The sequence below is a fragment of the Callorhinus ursinus genome, unplaced genomic scaffold, assembly GCF_003265705.2.
Source record: "Callorhinus ursinus isolate GAN/ISIS: 27379988/994484 unplaced genomic scaffold, GSC_fseal_2.0 scaffold5, whole genome shotgun sequence".
NCBI classification, from domain to species: domain Eukaryota; kingdom Metazoa; phylum Chordata; class Mammalia; order Carnivora; family Otariidae; genus Callorhinus; species Callorhinus ursinus.
In genome coordinates, this window is record NW_027397067.1 from 7,018,608 (window position 1) to 7,035,344 (window position 16,737).

The window sequence follows — 16,737 nt, forward strand, 5'->3', positions numbered from 1 at the left end:
AAAAACTAATGATGTAATATATGGTGATTAACATAACAATAAAAAAATTTAAAAAAACAAAACAAACAAACAAACAAAAGAACAAGTGCATTGAATAGATGTAAGTAAAAGTTTATAAATGGACTTTTCAACAATAATTATGTTTTATGTTACATCTACTTAAAGGTAGTATCTCTCAAGAGTCTTAAATACAAGGGCCCCTGGGTGGCTCAGTTGGTTAAGCGTCTGCCTTCAGCTCAGGTCATGATCCCACCGTTCTGGGCTTTAATCCCACATCGGGCTCTCTGCTCAGCGGGGAGCCTGCTTCTCCCTCTCCCTCTGCCTGCCGCTCTGCCTACTTATGTGCTCTCTCTCTCTCTCTCTGTCAAATAAATAAGTGAATAAATAAAGTTTTAAATACGTGCTTGTACATCAGATGGTCTCACCTGAGCTGGGAAAAAGAGAAACAAGATGAACAAGGAGATGAATAGCAAAAACGTTTCACAAACTGACATCATAACCTACGAGTTGTACAGTGAAACAACTTAAACCTGATAGTGAGCGAGGGTGGTGCTAATACCAATTTTTTGGTCAATCCATCACGTACAAGAAGATGGCCAAAGGAAGAAAATGTTAAAGTAATTAACCTAGGAGGCCATTAGACTGAGCTGCCTCTAATGCCTTGGTAGACCCTGTAACCCAGAGTCAATTCCTATAAATGCACTTGCACCACAGACAATGACACTAAACAATCACAAACAGCCACCTCGACTTCCCCAAATTAGTCAACTGCCTAAGCTGTAGCCAGTCAAATCATTTCCTTGCTCTGCTTCCACATCTGTTCTATACAAGCCTTTTCCCAAGCTCTGTCAAGCACTTTCAGTTTGGTGCTGCCTGGTTGAAAGCAACAGTAACTCAAACTCTTGAAAATGTTAACGTGCCTCAGTTTATCTTTTAACATTATGAACTGAATGTTTGTGTTTGCCTCAAAATCTGCGTGTTGAAGTCGTGAACCTCAATGTGATGGTATTTGGAAATGAGGCCTTCAGGAGGTAATTAGGGTTAGATGAGGTCATAGGGATGCCCTCATCATGGGATTAGTGTCTCTATAAGAAGAGACACCAGACACCGAGGAAAGTCATCTGAGGACACAGCGAGAAGGTGGCTGTCTACAAGCCAGAGAGAGGGCTCTCCCCAGAACCCGACCATGGTGGCACCCTGTTCTCAAACATCTAGCCTCCAGAAGGGTGAGAAAATAAATTTCTGTTGGTTAAGCCACACAGTCTATGGTATTTTGTTATGGGAGCACAAGCTGACTAATACACAATACAAATGAAGCCGCTTAATCCCACCGCCAAAACAAAATATGGTTAAACATCATTGACAACAGAGACTAAAATTCCTGTGAACAGACAAAACACAAGAGCAAGCATGTTTAATTCCTCTCTCCCTTGTTCTGTTGGAGATACATTTACTTAGTGTCCCCAGTTTGCCAGGCACTCCAATTTTGGGGGGTGGGGGTGTGTTCTTTGGAGTTGCTCAAAGTCAAGTTGAGGAGCACAGATGCAGTCAGATCATTTCAAGAAGTGCAATGACAGAGGTACATCTCAAACTGCCCCGGGCACCTAGAAGAGGAAGCTGATGCTGCCGCTCACAGAGAGGAGAGAGAGAGGTCTAGGAGCTCCGTCTTAGAACTGACACTTGGCGCCCATCCTAAGCAAGGCAGGCACATTAAGAAACAGGCATAGGGCATTCGAGGCAAAAGAGAGAAAAAATGATTCATAGATTCTGAATGAGTCCCTTTCCTTCTTTCTAGTCTTGACCCACTTGAAAATGTCATTTTTAAGATGAAGCTGTTCACTTCCTGGCAAGATGCAGAGCATGTTTCTCTGCATCACCGAGCAAAGCCAGTGACCAGGTCTGCTCTGCGCGGCATCTTCCCTGCACGACCCCAGCCCCAGACCCATCATGATGCAGCAGGTTACAGCAGGTTCCATGAGCACTCCTCTTTTTGGAGAGGCACAAAGTTGTGAAAAAAGATCAGGAACAATGCACTGAGTGGAGAGAGGCTGGTACTCTGGTCACCTGGTCTTCTCCAAGCATCACCAGGGATCTATCCAGCATTAGGGAGAAGAGAAGAGGCAGGCACCCCCTCATGACTTTTTTTTTTTTTTTTTTTTTTTTTTTGCAGCTCAGTAAATAAACTATTAGTTTAATGGAAGACTGGTTTTTCCACTGTCTTTCGTACAATAGGTATTTGCAAGCAGCTGACCTACTTTGGCCTAACAGTAACTCTGAGTATGACACCACGACGCTTTTACAAAGTCCTCTACCTAACTATCCCAAAAGCCTCTGCGTTGGTATTACCAAAGCAAATCTAATGTCAATCACACAGGATTTCACTTATTTGCGATACCAGTACCTAAATTCTTACAACAACTGAGCTTCAGGATTTTCCAGGTATGTCAATTTTATTATACTGCTCTATTGGCCCCATAATGCCAATCTCCCACAACTGGAAAAAAAATTAAAAATAGCTTCTAAAGTGGCGAGTAATCCCGCCTCCCAATGATTCCCCCCCACCCCCCGTTCTGCGATCATCTCTCCTTGAGTACAGGCTAGACTTACTGACTTTCTTCTAAGGAAAGTAATACGGCAAAGGGAAGGGGATATCACTTCTGACATCAGGTTACAAAAGACTGTGACTTCATGGGGCGCCTGGGTGACTCAGTTGTTAAACATCTGCCTTCGGCTCAGGTCATGATCCCAGGGTCCTGGGATCGAGTCCCACATCGGGCTCCCTGCTCGGCCAGAAGCCTGTTTCTCCCTCTTCCACTCCCCCTGCTTGTGTTCCCTCTCTCACTGTCTCTCTGTCAAATAAATAAATAAAATCTTAAAAAAAAAAAAAGACTCTGACTTCCATCTTGCTTGCATTCTCTTGGGTTGTTCTCACTTCTTCACACCGGAGAATCAAGCTACCAGGTGGTAAACTGACCCATGCAGAGCCTGATGTGGCAGAAGCTGAGGGCGGACTCCAGTCAGCAACCAGCAAGGAACTGGGGCTCTTAGTCCACTTGAGTTCGAGGAACTAAGTCCTGGCAACAGCCCTGTGAGTGAGCCTAGAAGTGGAGCCTTCCCCAGTGGAGCCTTGAGATGACAGCAGCCCCAGCAGACACCTTGACTCAGCAGAGAGACCTTGAGCCAGAGGATGTAGCAAAACTGCAGCCAATTCCTGTTACCTTCAAACAATAAATGTTACCTTAAACCGCTAAGTTGTGGAACACTTGTTACACAACAATAAATAACTAATACAGTCACAGAAGCCAAAATAATAATAATAATAGCTAGCATGTAGCAAGAGTTTATTCTGTATGAAGCACTCCAATAAGCCCTTCATCTATTCTGCAGGTAAAAGGAAACAGATCAAGCTAACTTAAGGAAATAGTAATAATATTATCAAAATAACATTTTTTACTTCTAAGGAAGTTATTGGATCATTTAAATGAAGAGTCTAGGATTAGATCTTCAGGGACAGTGAATTGCTCAAATGATGTCAGGAATCCATCTTTCTCTCTGCCTGCCTCTCTATTCTGGTTCTCAGTGAACTGATTTCATTCTTCAGCTGGTTCTGTGAAAGTATTGGCAAAGATATACACCAATGGCACCAGACTTATATTCTCCTAGTTAGTAACCCCAGTGGAAAACAAGCAGTACTGCTTTTCTGGTAGTTTTAGCAAAAGTCCTAGGGCTGACCCTAATTGAACTAGTCACACACTTGACCTTGTGCAGTTACTGTGTGTGGGCAGAAGGATGGAATTCACTAACTTGCCAGGCTGTTCACAGACCTGGAGCTAGATGCAGAGTGAGCTCTATGCAAATCACAGGGATTGAGGATGGGATAGATGTATTTTCCCAAAGAAAACTGGAGTTGTATTATTAGAAATAAGGACATTAAAAGGTGAACAAGAAAAAAAACAAAAAACAGAAGTCCACTCCATGCTGCCTCTTGTCGGTCCAGTGTTCACACACACACACACACACACACGCACACGCACACGCACAATTCCCTTTTTTCCATATATACACTTGCAGAAACGTTCCCACTTAACATAATCTAAATGATATTTAGAATGTATTCACTCGGGGTGCCTGGGTGGCTCAATCAGTTAAACGTCTGCCTTCAGCTCAGGTCATGATCCCAGCATCCTGGGATCGAGTCCTGCGTCGGGCTCCCTGCTCAATGGGGAGCCTGCTTCTCCCTCTGCTTCTGCTGCTCCCCCTGCTTGTGTTCCCTCTCTCTCTCTTTAGTGCTCTCTTTCTCAAATAAACAAATAAAATCTTTTTTAAAAATGTATTCACTCATTCCAAAGGAAAACAACCCAGAATCTTTTCTAGTCACTGCATCCAGCTGAAAGTCAAGGGTCATTTGGTGATATTCACTCCTTTCAGTCTGGTCCATGCGTGGGTCCTCAAAGCTATCAATCCATGGTTAAGTGATGCTTCTACCACAAACGCTTTCAACACACAGTGATGAAGGAAAAACAAGGTAACTCTTTGGATCCATGACATGACATAGAGCAAAGACCGCCTATCCTACCAGGAGAGCAAACGTGGTGATCCACAATGTGAGCCATGACCAGTTGGGCAGTCTTGGAGAGCTCCCTTGTCTTGCTCTTCCATGACTGTCTGAGATGGGCCCCTGTAAGGATTTCCCTCCCTGGATCTGCATACCATCAGCCTCATTTGCATGAAGGAAGAGTGTTGGCTGGGCTCCTCCAGGCTTAGGGTTTGTCTGTTCATCTCCGTTAACACTTACTCAATCAGCTGTCAGTCCACCAGCTTTCTGCCACTCTCAGAAGTAGCAACCAAGTCAGGGTTGTATAGATTAATAGGCCACTAACCTCCCTCCTCCCACCACACTCTGAGCTGTTTATGCTTCCTAGACACAAGTCCCTCAGGCTTGCCTGTTACACTGACCCTTTAGGAGATGTCCTTTTACTTGATATAATGCAAAACAAGCATATGTTTGCCAGTAAGTACTTTATTCAACTTTGACAGATCGTAAAATTCTTTTTTCATGATGCAGGTTCCTTGTACTGTAATCTCCAGAAAACTTAGTTTACACAGAATGCCAGGGAAGGCCAATCAATGCTACTGTCCCACTATACACATACACCCCTCAAATACAAAAAAAAATAATTTTTACTAGGATCTCTCAAGAACTGAGTGTGCAATGTTTTATTAGCAGATCTAGATAAAGTTATCAACAAATTAAATTTAAGACAATGAAAGAATTTTCAGAGAAATAATTGTTAACTAGAAAGAAGTTTCCAAACATGAGAATTTTTGCAAGCATGGGGAAAGTGCTAGAGAGAACTTAACAAATGTTTGAACAAAATGTTTCCTCCACGGTTTGACACCACAAGAGAGGGTGCAAAAATGAAAGCAAGAGGCTGGTGGACCTAAATGACATCATTAAAGAAAAAGAGAAACACGAATGATTTGGTTTGCAGAGTGGCTCAGAACAGTGTGCTCTGGCCCTGGGATATGAAGCCACGGAGGCTGGTCCCAACTGTGCTACTATATACAGCCCTTGAACATATCACCTAATATCTCATGCAAGTTTCCCCATTCACAAACTGCAGAGAGACAAAGTGGGCGGGAGGACAAAATAATCTTCCAGCTCCAAAGACTGCACAGGTCAATTTGAGAATACCAATACTACCTATTCCGTTTTCATTGAGTCCAGAACCAGGTCCTGGGACCCTCAGACCAATGATAGTTCAACCATATCTTCACTCAGCTGAACCCAGGGAACATTTTTAACTGTCAAGAGATTTATTTATGGCCCCGCCCTAAAACATTTGGTCACTTCAAGAAGTTGCCTCTTTTTTATAGAAAGTTCAACAGCATTATTGAGATATAATTCACATACCATACACTTCACCCACTTAACATACACAACTTAATGGTTTTCAGTATATTCACCAGGTTCTGAAACCATCACTGCAATCAGTTTTATAACATTTTCGTCACCCCAAAAAGAAACCTCTTATTCATTGGTAGTTGCTCCACATCTCTTCTCAAACCCTCCTGCCCTAGGCAACCACTAATCTACTTTCTGTATCTCAAGATTTGCCTATTCTGGACATTTTCTTATAAATGGAAACACACACTATGTGGTATTTTGTGACTGGCTTCTCTCAGCATGTTTTTAAGGTTCATCCATGTTGTTGTATGTATCAGCACTTCATTCCTTTTTATGACTGAATAATATTCCATTGTACAAATACACTTCACTTTGTTTACCAGTTGATGAGCATGTGGGTTGGTTCCAATTATGGACATTTGTGTGCCTTTAGATGTGAACACATATTTCACTTCTCTTGCTTCAGTAGACATCTAGGAGGAAATTGCTGGATCTTACGGTAACTGTGTTGAACATTTTGAGGAACTGCCAAACTGTTTTCCAAATGGTTGCAACATTTTATATTTCTACCAGCAATGTATGAGAGTCCCAGTTTCTCCACATACTCACTAATATTTTTCATTGTCTGTCTTTTTTATTAAAGCCAACCTATTGAATATGAAATCACTGTGATTTTGACTTGCTTTCCCCTAATGGCTAATGATGTTGAGCACATTTTCATGGGCTTACTGGCTATTTGTATATCTTCTTTGGAGAAATGTCTATTTAGACACATCACTCATTTTCAGTTAAATTTTGTTTTGTTTTGTTAGTTGTAAGAACTTTTTATGTATTCTGGATACAATTCTCTTACTGTGTATATATGATTTACAATATTTTCTCCTATTTTGTGGGTTATCTTTTCACTTTCTTGATGAGGTTTTTTTGAAAATCAAAGTTTTTCATTTTGCTGAAGTCCAGTTTACCTGTTTTTTCTACTGTCCCTTGTGCTTTTGGTGTTGTATGTAAGAAGGCTTTGCCTAATCCGAGGTCACAAAGATTTACCCCTACATTTTCTTCTAACAGTTTTATAGTTTCAGCTCTTACATATAAGTCTATGATTCATTTTTTAGTTAATTTTTTACATGGTGTGAGGTAGAAGTTCAGCTTAATTTTTCTGCCTGTAGTTATCCAGTTGTTCCAGCACCATTTGTTGAAAAGACAATTCTTTCCTCTGTTGAATTATTCTGGCACCTTGTCAAAAATCAACTGACCATAAATGTATGGATTTATTTATGGACTCTCAATTCTATTCTGTTTATCTATATGTCTATCCTTATGCCAATACCACAATATTAATTACTGTGGCTTTAAAATAAGTTTTAAAATTGAGAAATGTGAATCTTCCAACTTTGTTCTTCCTTTTATGAAACTGTTTTGAATATTCTGGGTCCCTTACAATCTTATATGAATTTTAGAATCAACCTATCAATTTCTGCAAAAAAAAAAAAAGGAAGCTGAAAGAAAAGAAAAAAGGAAGCTGAGATGTTGATAGGAATTGTGTCTGTTTTGTATACCAATTGTGGAGGCCTGGAGTCATTTTACAAAAGGAAACTCCTCCAGTTTGTAATCCCCAGTAAGACACGCCTGACGTTTTTACCTCTGTGCATCATCAGACCCAGCAAGGGCTACTTGAGCATTAGGTATCCCTTGAGAGAAAGGTATTATGTTCTACTTCTTTGCATTCTGTTCAATAATCTTTATTTATAAGGCATTTACAAATGTGAAGCACAATGTTGGAAGCCAACTCTTGGTTTAATCATTAGATGACTAATTACTTCATAAGAAAAATCAATTTAATCCTACATAATATCAATTTAGGTGTAATAATCCTTGGCTTTAAGTTTGGGTCTGAGTTCAGCACACATTTCTAGCCACAAAGCTGAATGCTGCTAAAATGACCTTCTAAGAAACCTACATAGATTAAGCAGACCACCTGCCTCTGGATTGTGTAGCCCAAGATTATAAAGTACTAGTCCCTGTTGCACACGACTAATGCAGAATTTTGCAAAACAATCTATTCCCTTTGTCATTATATCCTAAGCAATATATCACTTACATCATTCCTTTCTATTTTGATTTAGGATTAAATTTGAATTAGGAGCTCATTGTTGCCTGTAGGGGGCAGTCATAACATACCTAGACATTCAAAACAGGAGGCTCTCCCAGGAATAGAACACTAGTGGATAAGCTGCTGATCCACAAAACAAATAATCCTTCAGATAGTGTAACCTTCCAGGGAGGTCCCCAGCTGACTGACAGATGGCCCAGCATCAGCCAAACAAAGAGAAATAGAGTGGATCCTGGGCTAGTATTGTTAAAATCAGGCTGCAGGACTCACTTGGAACTTTATTGTAAAAACATGCCCAATCCTTCTCAAGACAACCAAGAGTGCCTCCAGAAACATTTCTCCAGGCCATCTATGTGGAAGCAATTTCTGTCCCTGCCCAGGGCTGAGGGATATAAAGCAAACATTCATCAAACCATGGAAGATGAAGGCAGCACCAAAGCTGTGCACGATATCAAGGTAAGATGATCTCCACAATCCATGATCCTTTCTTGACAAAGAAAAGGTTTATCCAGAAAGAATATAAAACCATAAGCAAGCTTTCATAGTATTGTTCACTTTATCTTATTGAGAATTTATCAAAATATTTTCAAGCCAACCCCCAGAGAAAAATTAGAACCTTGATGATAATTACCAGATCTGTCCAGTTTTCTCCAATCTAAACAGCTTCCCCTTGCCAAGGCAAATGCTTATTTATTTATCGTTTGTCTGTTTCAGGAGGTAATGTTTTAAAAAGCAGAAAACATAGTCATAGATTTTTCTGACTTTGATGTTTTGTAGTTATTGTGGCTTGGATGTTTTTCTCTGAAATAAAAATTATATTCTGTATAGTAATGAAAGAAAAATTATAGGCTGCTTTCTACAAAAATTGCTCAAGAAAAAAACTGATAAAATAATACAGGAATATAAGAACATTAAGAAGCTAAGGGATGTTTTTCCTAAATTCATAGTTTCCTATGGTGAATTTTCTAAGCATGAATTTCTACCAATAGATAACATTATTTCCCTGAAGAGTGACAATGTCCCTGCTCAGTGTTGTATCTTTGCAGTTTAAGTCTGTAAATCCTCTTAACTATGAATAGAATCATCTCTTAAAAGGTTATTCAGAGTGGAGGGGGATGGGCATGTGTTAATTCCTACCAATAATCAGAGCTCAGAATTAAACATTGCAATCATATTGCAGCAAACTTATCCAAATACTTTAACACCAAAAAATTGATCTATCCTTGTGCCATGGCTCATATCCTGATAATAATCATGATTTATTGTCAGACATCTTATTTTAACTAATTGGCACAGGAAAAGGAAAAATGTAGGAATGTACTGACCTTCACTTTTGAGACAGTTGTGAACAAATAATAAAGGTTATTCCACAGCTCCTATTATCACCTGAGCACTAGGTCTTTGGGAAACTAAAATGAAATGGATATACTGGCTGGAAGTCCTTAATTAACGGGCATCTAAATCTAAATGTAGGGAACCAATGCAAAAGAGATTTCTGAAAGGTAGAATTTGGAGGCTACTCTGGGGAAACAGCAACAACAACATAGGTATGTTTTATGTGTGCATATATATATTATGTGCACACACATATAATTTCAAAGTTCTAACTGTATCGAGGGGTATCTTTTAAGCAGAATCATGGGCAAATCCATTGGAAAGGTATTTATGAATCAGCAGTACATCTTCCCACAGCATCCTGGAATTAAATGCACAGCCAGCACTGGGCAATCCTACCTGCGATCCTGACCTCATTCACCTGAGTAAACAGGTTCCAGCCGGTGCAGTCAGGTTCGAGAATCAGAAGTGATCCGGTTGGGTTGCTACTGGCCTCTCCACTCAGTTGTGCCTCCTCAAAAAAATCTTTTTATGTAACATCTGAATATAGATGCACATATAGGTGAATATGTCCCTCTGCTAACATATATAAGGATGGTAGAACTCAATTCATTTTAAATCTACAAATAGCACAGCATCCTTACTATCTGCAAAATCTGGGCTAAGTTTTGAGAAAGAGAAAGATATGCCCTTCCTTTTTGCAGACTTACAGTATACTGGGAAAGACAAACATATCAACATATTATCAAATTATCATATTATCAGCATGACTTATGTCAATAGTAGAGGATATCTATGTAATTACATTCTTTGATCAGGAAGGCGGTAAGAAGTTAGGGATGGTATATGACCGCTATGGAGTAAAACAACTAAAAAAGGCCTAATGAAAGAGTGAAAGAGATGAAATTTAAGGTAGACATGAAATAATGTCTAGAAATATAGAAAAGTAGACAGGGAGAGCATGTCCAGAGGCCAGTTATAAAAACCTTCAAAAATCCTCAACCTGAGCCTCACACATTATACAGAAATCTACTCAAAATGCATCATGGACTTATAAAATGTACAACTGTAAGTAAAACTATAAAACTTTTAGGAAAAAAATTTTTAAATCTTTATGACCTAAGGCTAAGCAGAGTTCTTAGACATCAAAAGTATAGTCCATAAAGGAAAAATTAATAAGTTGAACCTCAGAATATCAAAAATAAACTTTTGCTTTGCCAAAACCCTATTAAAAGGCTAAAAAGATAAACTACAGAGTTTGAGAAAATATTTGCAAACCCCCTATCTGACAAAGACCTTGTATTAGAATATATCAAGAAGTCACAAGACTCAAGAATAAAATAACAAGCAATCTAACTAGAATATGGGCAAAGAAAATGAACAAGCATTCCATCAAAGAGCATATACAGATGGCAAATAAATACATGAAAAGATAGTCAACGTCAAAGCCATTAGGAAAACGCAAACTAAAAACACAATAAAATATCACTGCACCCTTATCAAAATGGCTATAATGAAAAACAGTGAGGGGTGCCTGGATGACTCATTTGGTTAAGTGTCAGACTCTTGATCCCAGCTCAGGTCTTGATCTCAGGGTCATGAGTTCGAACCCTGCACTGGGCTCCACTTAAAAAAATTTTGACAAAATCTTTGTGCTGGCAAGTCTATAGAGAAACTAGATCACCCATACGTTTCTAGTAAGAATGCACAATGGTACAACCCATCAGGACAACAATTTGGCAGTGTCTTACAAAATCAAACATGCAAGGATCCTATGGCCCAGCTATTTCACTATTGGGCATTTATCCCAGAGAAATGAAAACCCATGTTCATGAGGCTCCTGAGTGGCTCAGTCATTAAGCGTGTGCCTTTAGCTGAGGTCATGATCCCATTGGGCTCCCTGCTTGGCGCGAAACCTGCTTCTCCCTCTCACACTCCCCCTGCTTGTGTTCCCTCTCTCGCTGTCTCTCTCTGTCAAATAAGTAAATAAAATCTTAAAAAAAAAAGAAATGAAAACCCACATTCACACAAAATCTGTACATCAACGTCCACAGCAGCTTCATTCACAACAACCAAAAACAGAAACAACCCAAACTCCTTCAAGGGATGAATGAAAGACTGTGGTACATCCATACTATGGAATACTATGAAGCAACAAAAAAGAATCAATTGTTGATATACAAAAGGAATGAACTATTGATACATGTCCCTTGGATAAATCTCAAGGGAATGATGCAGAGTGAAAAAATAATAATCCCAGAAAGCCAAAAACTGTGTGATTCCATTTATATAATATTCTTGAGATAAAATTATAGAGATTGAGAACAGATTTGTGGTTGCCAAAGATTAGGATGCAGAGAAGGTGGTGGATGTAAATGCAAAGGGGTAGAATGGGGGAACTTTGTGGTGCTGGGACAATTCTTTATCTTGATTTCAGTGGCGGCTACACAAACCTACAGATGTGATATAAGTCCTTAGAACTACACACACACACACACACACACACACGAGTGCTTGTAAACCTTGGGAAATCTAAATAAGCTCTATGAATTATACCCATATCAGTTTCCTGGCTCTGATACTGTACAAGAGTCATGCAGTTTCCTTTAGGAAAACTGAGCCAAAAGTGCCTGGGACCACTTTGCACATTCTCCTTTGGAACTTACTATGAATCTCTAATCATTTCAAAATAAAAAGTTAAAAGAAAACAAGGGTAGTTATACTGATGATACCAACACACTACTGCCTACATTTATTGTTGTGGTTCTCCTAGTTGTTCTTTCATTTGGATCCTTAGCCAATTTCACTGGGTCAGGAGCACTCGTGTCATTAGATTTGTTTCAGAGATGAGAAAACAAGTTTGGAAATACTGTTGGTTACATGTGTGAAGTCATCTGAGTGGTGATTTAAACCTGGGGGGGGGGGTTGGCTCTGATTTTATTACTAATTCAATAGCTTCTGATAGTGATTTAGAAAGTAGGCTATAATTTCATAGGCTTGAAACCAGACTTCTTAATAGTGTTTTCTCTGTGCACTCAGCCCAAAGTACCCCAACATGGGCCACTAATTTACTACAAAATAAATTCATACCCCCACCCACATAATCACACACCTGTCTCCAGCAGAATTTTTTTTCTCCATCAGGAGTTTTGCTTCCCTTCTTTTAGGGCAAGGAGTTCAAGTGGGAGGCAGGGTATCTCCTGGGCCAATCACTCTTCCTAAGTGACAGACATGAGAAAGAGAGAAAGCATTAAAGCCACACTGGCAAGAGGTCAAATCTATCTACCGATAATAGATTTATATGTATATTTGTCAATGCATTCTTCTTTAGTAATAAACATGGTCAGAGCTTAGGCAAGAAAGTTGTTTCCACAAAATCATTGTTTTAATCCAGAGATTAAGAGCCTCATGCTTTATGGACTAAGCCAGCCAGGTGCCCCTCCACAAAATTATTTTTCATATCATTCCAACATCAATGCACCTCTAAGAACATAGGCTTCTAAGTGCCCCCCTGTTCCAGACATGTGATCCCTTGAGCAGCTGATCAAAGCACTTGTTTTGAGATGTTATGCACTAAAAGGAGAAAAATAAATGTCAAGACCCCAAAAGGTAGCTACAAAGACAATGGCGCTTGTCTGATGAAAAGAATACAGAAAAGAAGGAAAAAAATCTTAGTAAAAAGGAATTATGCCTCTGGTATCCAATATCTTAACATTAATATATTCAGAAGAGAAAATTAGTTTGTCCTGACTCCATTTGTGAAAGAGTAAGTTCAATAAGAAGGATAAAATTGGTTCTTTTTTTTTTTTGAAGTCCCTCTGAAAAGAATTCTGTAGTAATTAGTTTAACACCTGAGATGCTTAAAAACCTCTTCAGAAAAAGGTTCATTTGGAAGTTCATTGTGATTCTATCTTCCGCAGTTAGCATGCAAATGTTAATTGGCAACCCTCCAGTACCTGCTGTAGGGTGTTCTAGATGAGGCAAAAGGAGTATAGCTATTTTGTATTATTATTAATATTATTGTTGTTCATTTTGTTGTTGTTATTTCTTAAGTTCCACCTATGAGTGAAATCATACGGTGTCTGTCTTTCTCTGACTGACTTATTTCGCTTAGCATGATACTTCTTAACTTCCAGAGTACTGTGGTGTGGCCACGGAGAGTCCTAATTATGCAAGGGCAGGATGCTACTACTTCAGTGGAAAACCCACATAGTGCTTCTCTTCTTACCTTACAATTTTCTGAAGCATTAAATAACTGAAGACAATTGATTTATGGCAAGAGAGCTTTGAAGAAAAAAAAGTTATGTCCCAAGAATTATTCATAACCATCCAACATTGCCTGCAACAGCTTTGGTGCAGAGATTTTGGGGGGTGGGGGAGGCACATGGGGAAAAAGAAAGGAAAAAACCAGCCAATTGCACAAAGCCTTTCCCTGGAAAAGCCCAGGCTCTGGGATGATCAGGACTTGTGACTGCCCTCCCCACCACCCTCTGGAGCTCCGGCTTTGCTGGTCGAGGCACAGATGGGGATCCATTCCATTCCCCATGTGAAAGAGCTGTCTGGGAGCAGGAGAATGGCGGCATGTGTATATATATCTCTGTGTGCACGTGTGTGTGTATATATAATAGGCTATATTAGAAAATTATGTATAAATATAAAACACTGATATCCAAACATGACACCACAGCAAACTAAAGTGCTTGACAGGAGTTGGGCATGTCTAAGTATGAATAATTCCCAAGAATTATTCATAACCATGTCTGTATCATTGTCAGGAGAGTCTGCCTCCTGAGCCGGCGTGTCTTTGCTGCTAACGGTGGCTTTGGCTGTAGGTTGGTGCTGACTGCATCACCATGGCATACTCCTGTAGAAAATAGAGGAAGCATTTTAATAATATATACCTGTGTCATAATCATTATAATATTCAAGCAGATGTTGCATTTCTGAAGTTAGTGAGGGGTCACACAAAAAAAGTAAGTTTTAATGGAGATAAGACATTCAGTCATTAATTTAAAAAGGGAGGGAGATTTAACAGCCGACTGGATACCACAAAAATTAAGATCATCAAAATAGAAAAATATATTTGAGAAAGTCGGTCACAACACAGAGGAGAAAGATGAAATTAAAATTATGAAGACATAATAGATAGGGAGGTCATATCTTGGAAATTCACTTTAAGGACAGATAAAGGGAACAGATAAAAGTGGGATCTGAGTAGATGAAACAGCAATAATCAAGTTTTCTTTAAACATAATTTTATATTCCCGAAGTAATAAAGATTTCAGACAATAATCTAAGAAGACATACTGTCTTACAAACAGATTTAATGAAAATAGAACTAACCCTAGAACTATCCTCATAGAATGTTCAAATTTCAAAATTAAGACAACATTCCAGTATATATCCAGAGGGGAAAAAGTAAGATTACCTATAAGGAAACAAGAAGGATCTTCACCTTATAATTCCCTGACTAAACAACTGAAGACAATTGAATTATAGCAAGAGAGCTTTGAGGAAAAAAACTTTACGTCCCAAGAATTATTCATAAGCAAGTGTCATTCATGCCCTAACTCAAGAGAAAGACATTTTAAGATATGAAAGTATACAGATTATGACACAGCCACACTTCCTGTATAAGTCACATGAAAATATGTTTCAGAACAATGAAAAATATGGAAGTCACAGTTGGGAAGGACTGATGGTAATTATTGAAACAGCCGCTCAGATGGAGATATTAGACGTAAAAAGTAACTGCAAACTGTGATTATTCTTTAAAACTTTGGTTATATTATAAAAAGAGAAATGAATGAGGGAAGAGGCTTACAACTCCAAATTAAATTCACAGACACAAAGAGAGGAAGGGAGAAGAGAAGAAACAACGGTTCTACTCCTCATGTCCGGTAAACGGAAGTCAGAAGAGACTGTGGTTATGCTTTTTTTTTTTTAAGTCCCAAAGAGGCAAGCGGAAATGTTTTCAGAAGAAATGACATATGACCTTCAACTTCCTTTAAAATAACAGGGGAAGTGGAGAATAAGGAGGAGTAAGAGATGAAGCAGAATTGGCAATATGTTGATACTGAGTGATGGATATGAGAGTTCATGAGTATATTTGCTCTGGGTTTTTTTTATTTGAAAAGATTTTTTTAAATCTCAAAGACTGGAGCTTAGAATTTACCTTTTGAAATTAAACAATAAATAGACACATAAATACATAAATACGACATAAATATATCTATTTATGCCACAGTGGGAGCTGTTAGCACACACTTCACACATTCACTGGATAGCACAACTGATCTTGACCTTTCAGAAAAACCTTTAAAAAGGGCAAAAGATCCTAAAAAAAAAATAATAATAAATAAGTAAAAATTAAAAATAAAATAAAAATAAAAGTGGCAAAAGATCCTGTCTGGAAGTATTAAAAATATACTGTAAAAGTCCTGGTTGGCCTCCTTATACGGTTTGGGCTTTTTATCATAAATCTTATAATGCTAGGATTTTAAATTAATGGTTAGGAAAAAATATATCTAAGTCTCATTTCCCCTATTCAAAAGATCTCACAAAACCATGTTATTTGGCTTTCCTGTCAAAATCAAGCCAGCCTTGGGGCGCCTGGCTGGCTCAGTCAAAAGAGCATGCTGCTCTTAATCTCAAGGTTGTGAGTTTGAGCCCCACATTAGGTGTAGAGATTACTAAAAAAATAAATAAACTTCAAAAAGAAATCAAGCCAACCTTCACAAAACCATAAAATCACTGCAAATATCTTAGAAATTTACATTAAAGTTTTGCCTTCTTGGAAGGCAAAGATGTAGATGAACTTTACTGGGAGCCTCTTATAGTAAACTTGTTGTCATAGGTTCTGTATGAACCATGTACTTCCATTCTGTGGATAAAAGCAATTCAGATTAGGCTTGTGTCATGTGGGAGTTTATTTTAGAAATGTCCATAGAATGGTTTCATAGTTACTGCGTATAAAATGACTGAAAAACTAAATTTTAAAATGAAGCACATATGCTGACAGATAATATTTAGTTTAAACCCTGCAGTGACTATTGGAATATATTTCAAATAGTCAAGAATGAAACCCAAATTGCAGACTACATAAGAAATTAAATTTGACATCAATGATGTAACCAAGTATGTTTTTCCATAAGAATATATTGTGCTTACATAATTTTGAATTCTCAGCACTAAAAATTCTAAGAATTCATTTTCCAGTGGTAGAGCATGCTAAGGACTTTTATTTGAAATAAGAGTAAAATAGCATAAGCATAGTCTCAACACATTTTGGTAACTGCCTGTTCAAACTGTGTATGACCAGAAGATAAAAGGAAACAGCAGGAAGGCAGGAGCCTGGCAGCTCAGGAACCTGAGCCTAGGAGTC

General features: G+C 38.6%; 1 long non-coding RNA gene across 1 annotated transcript in view; it reads right to left on the reverse strand.

Annotated features, from left to right (window-relative positions):
* LOC141372788 (uncharacterized) overlaps nucleotides 1-16,737 on the reverse strand; it is a 39,942-nt gene that overhangs the window by 7,967 nt on the left and 15,238 nt on the right. Inside the window, exon 2 of the long non-coding RNA XR_012378201.1 lies at nucleotides 12,466-12,571. This is a non-coding gene — a long non-coding RNA (uncharacterized lncRNA). The remainder of the gene's footprint in view (nucleotides 1-12,465; nucleotides 12,572-16,737) is intronic.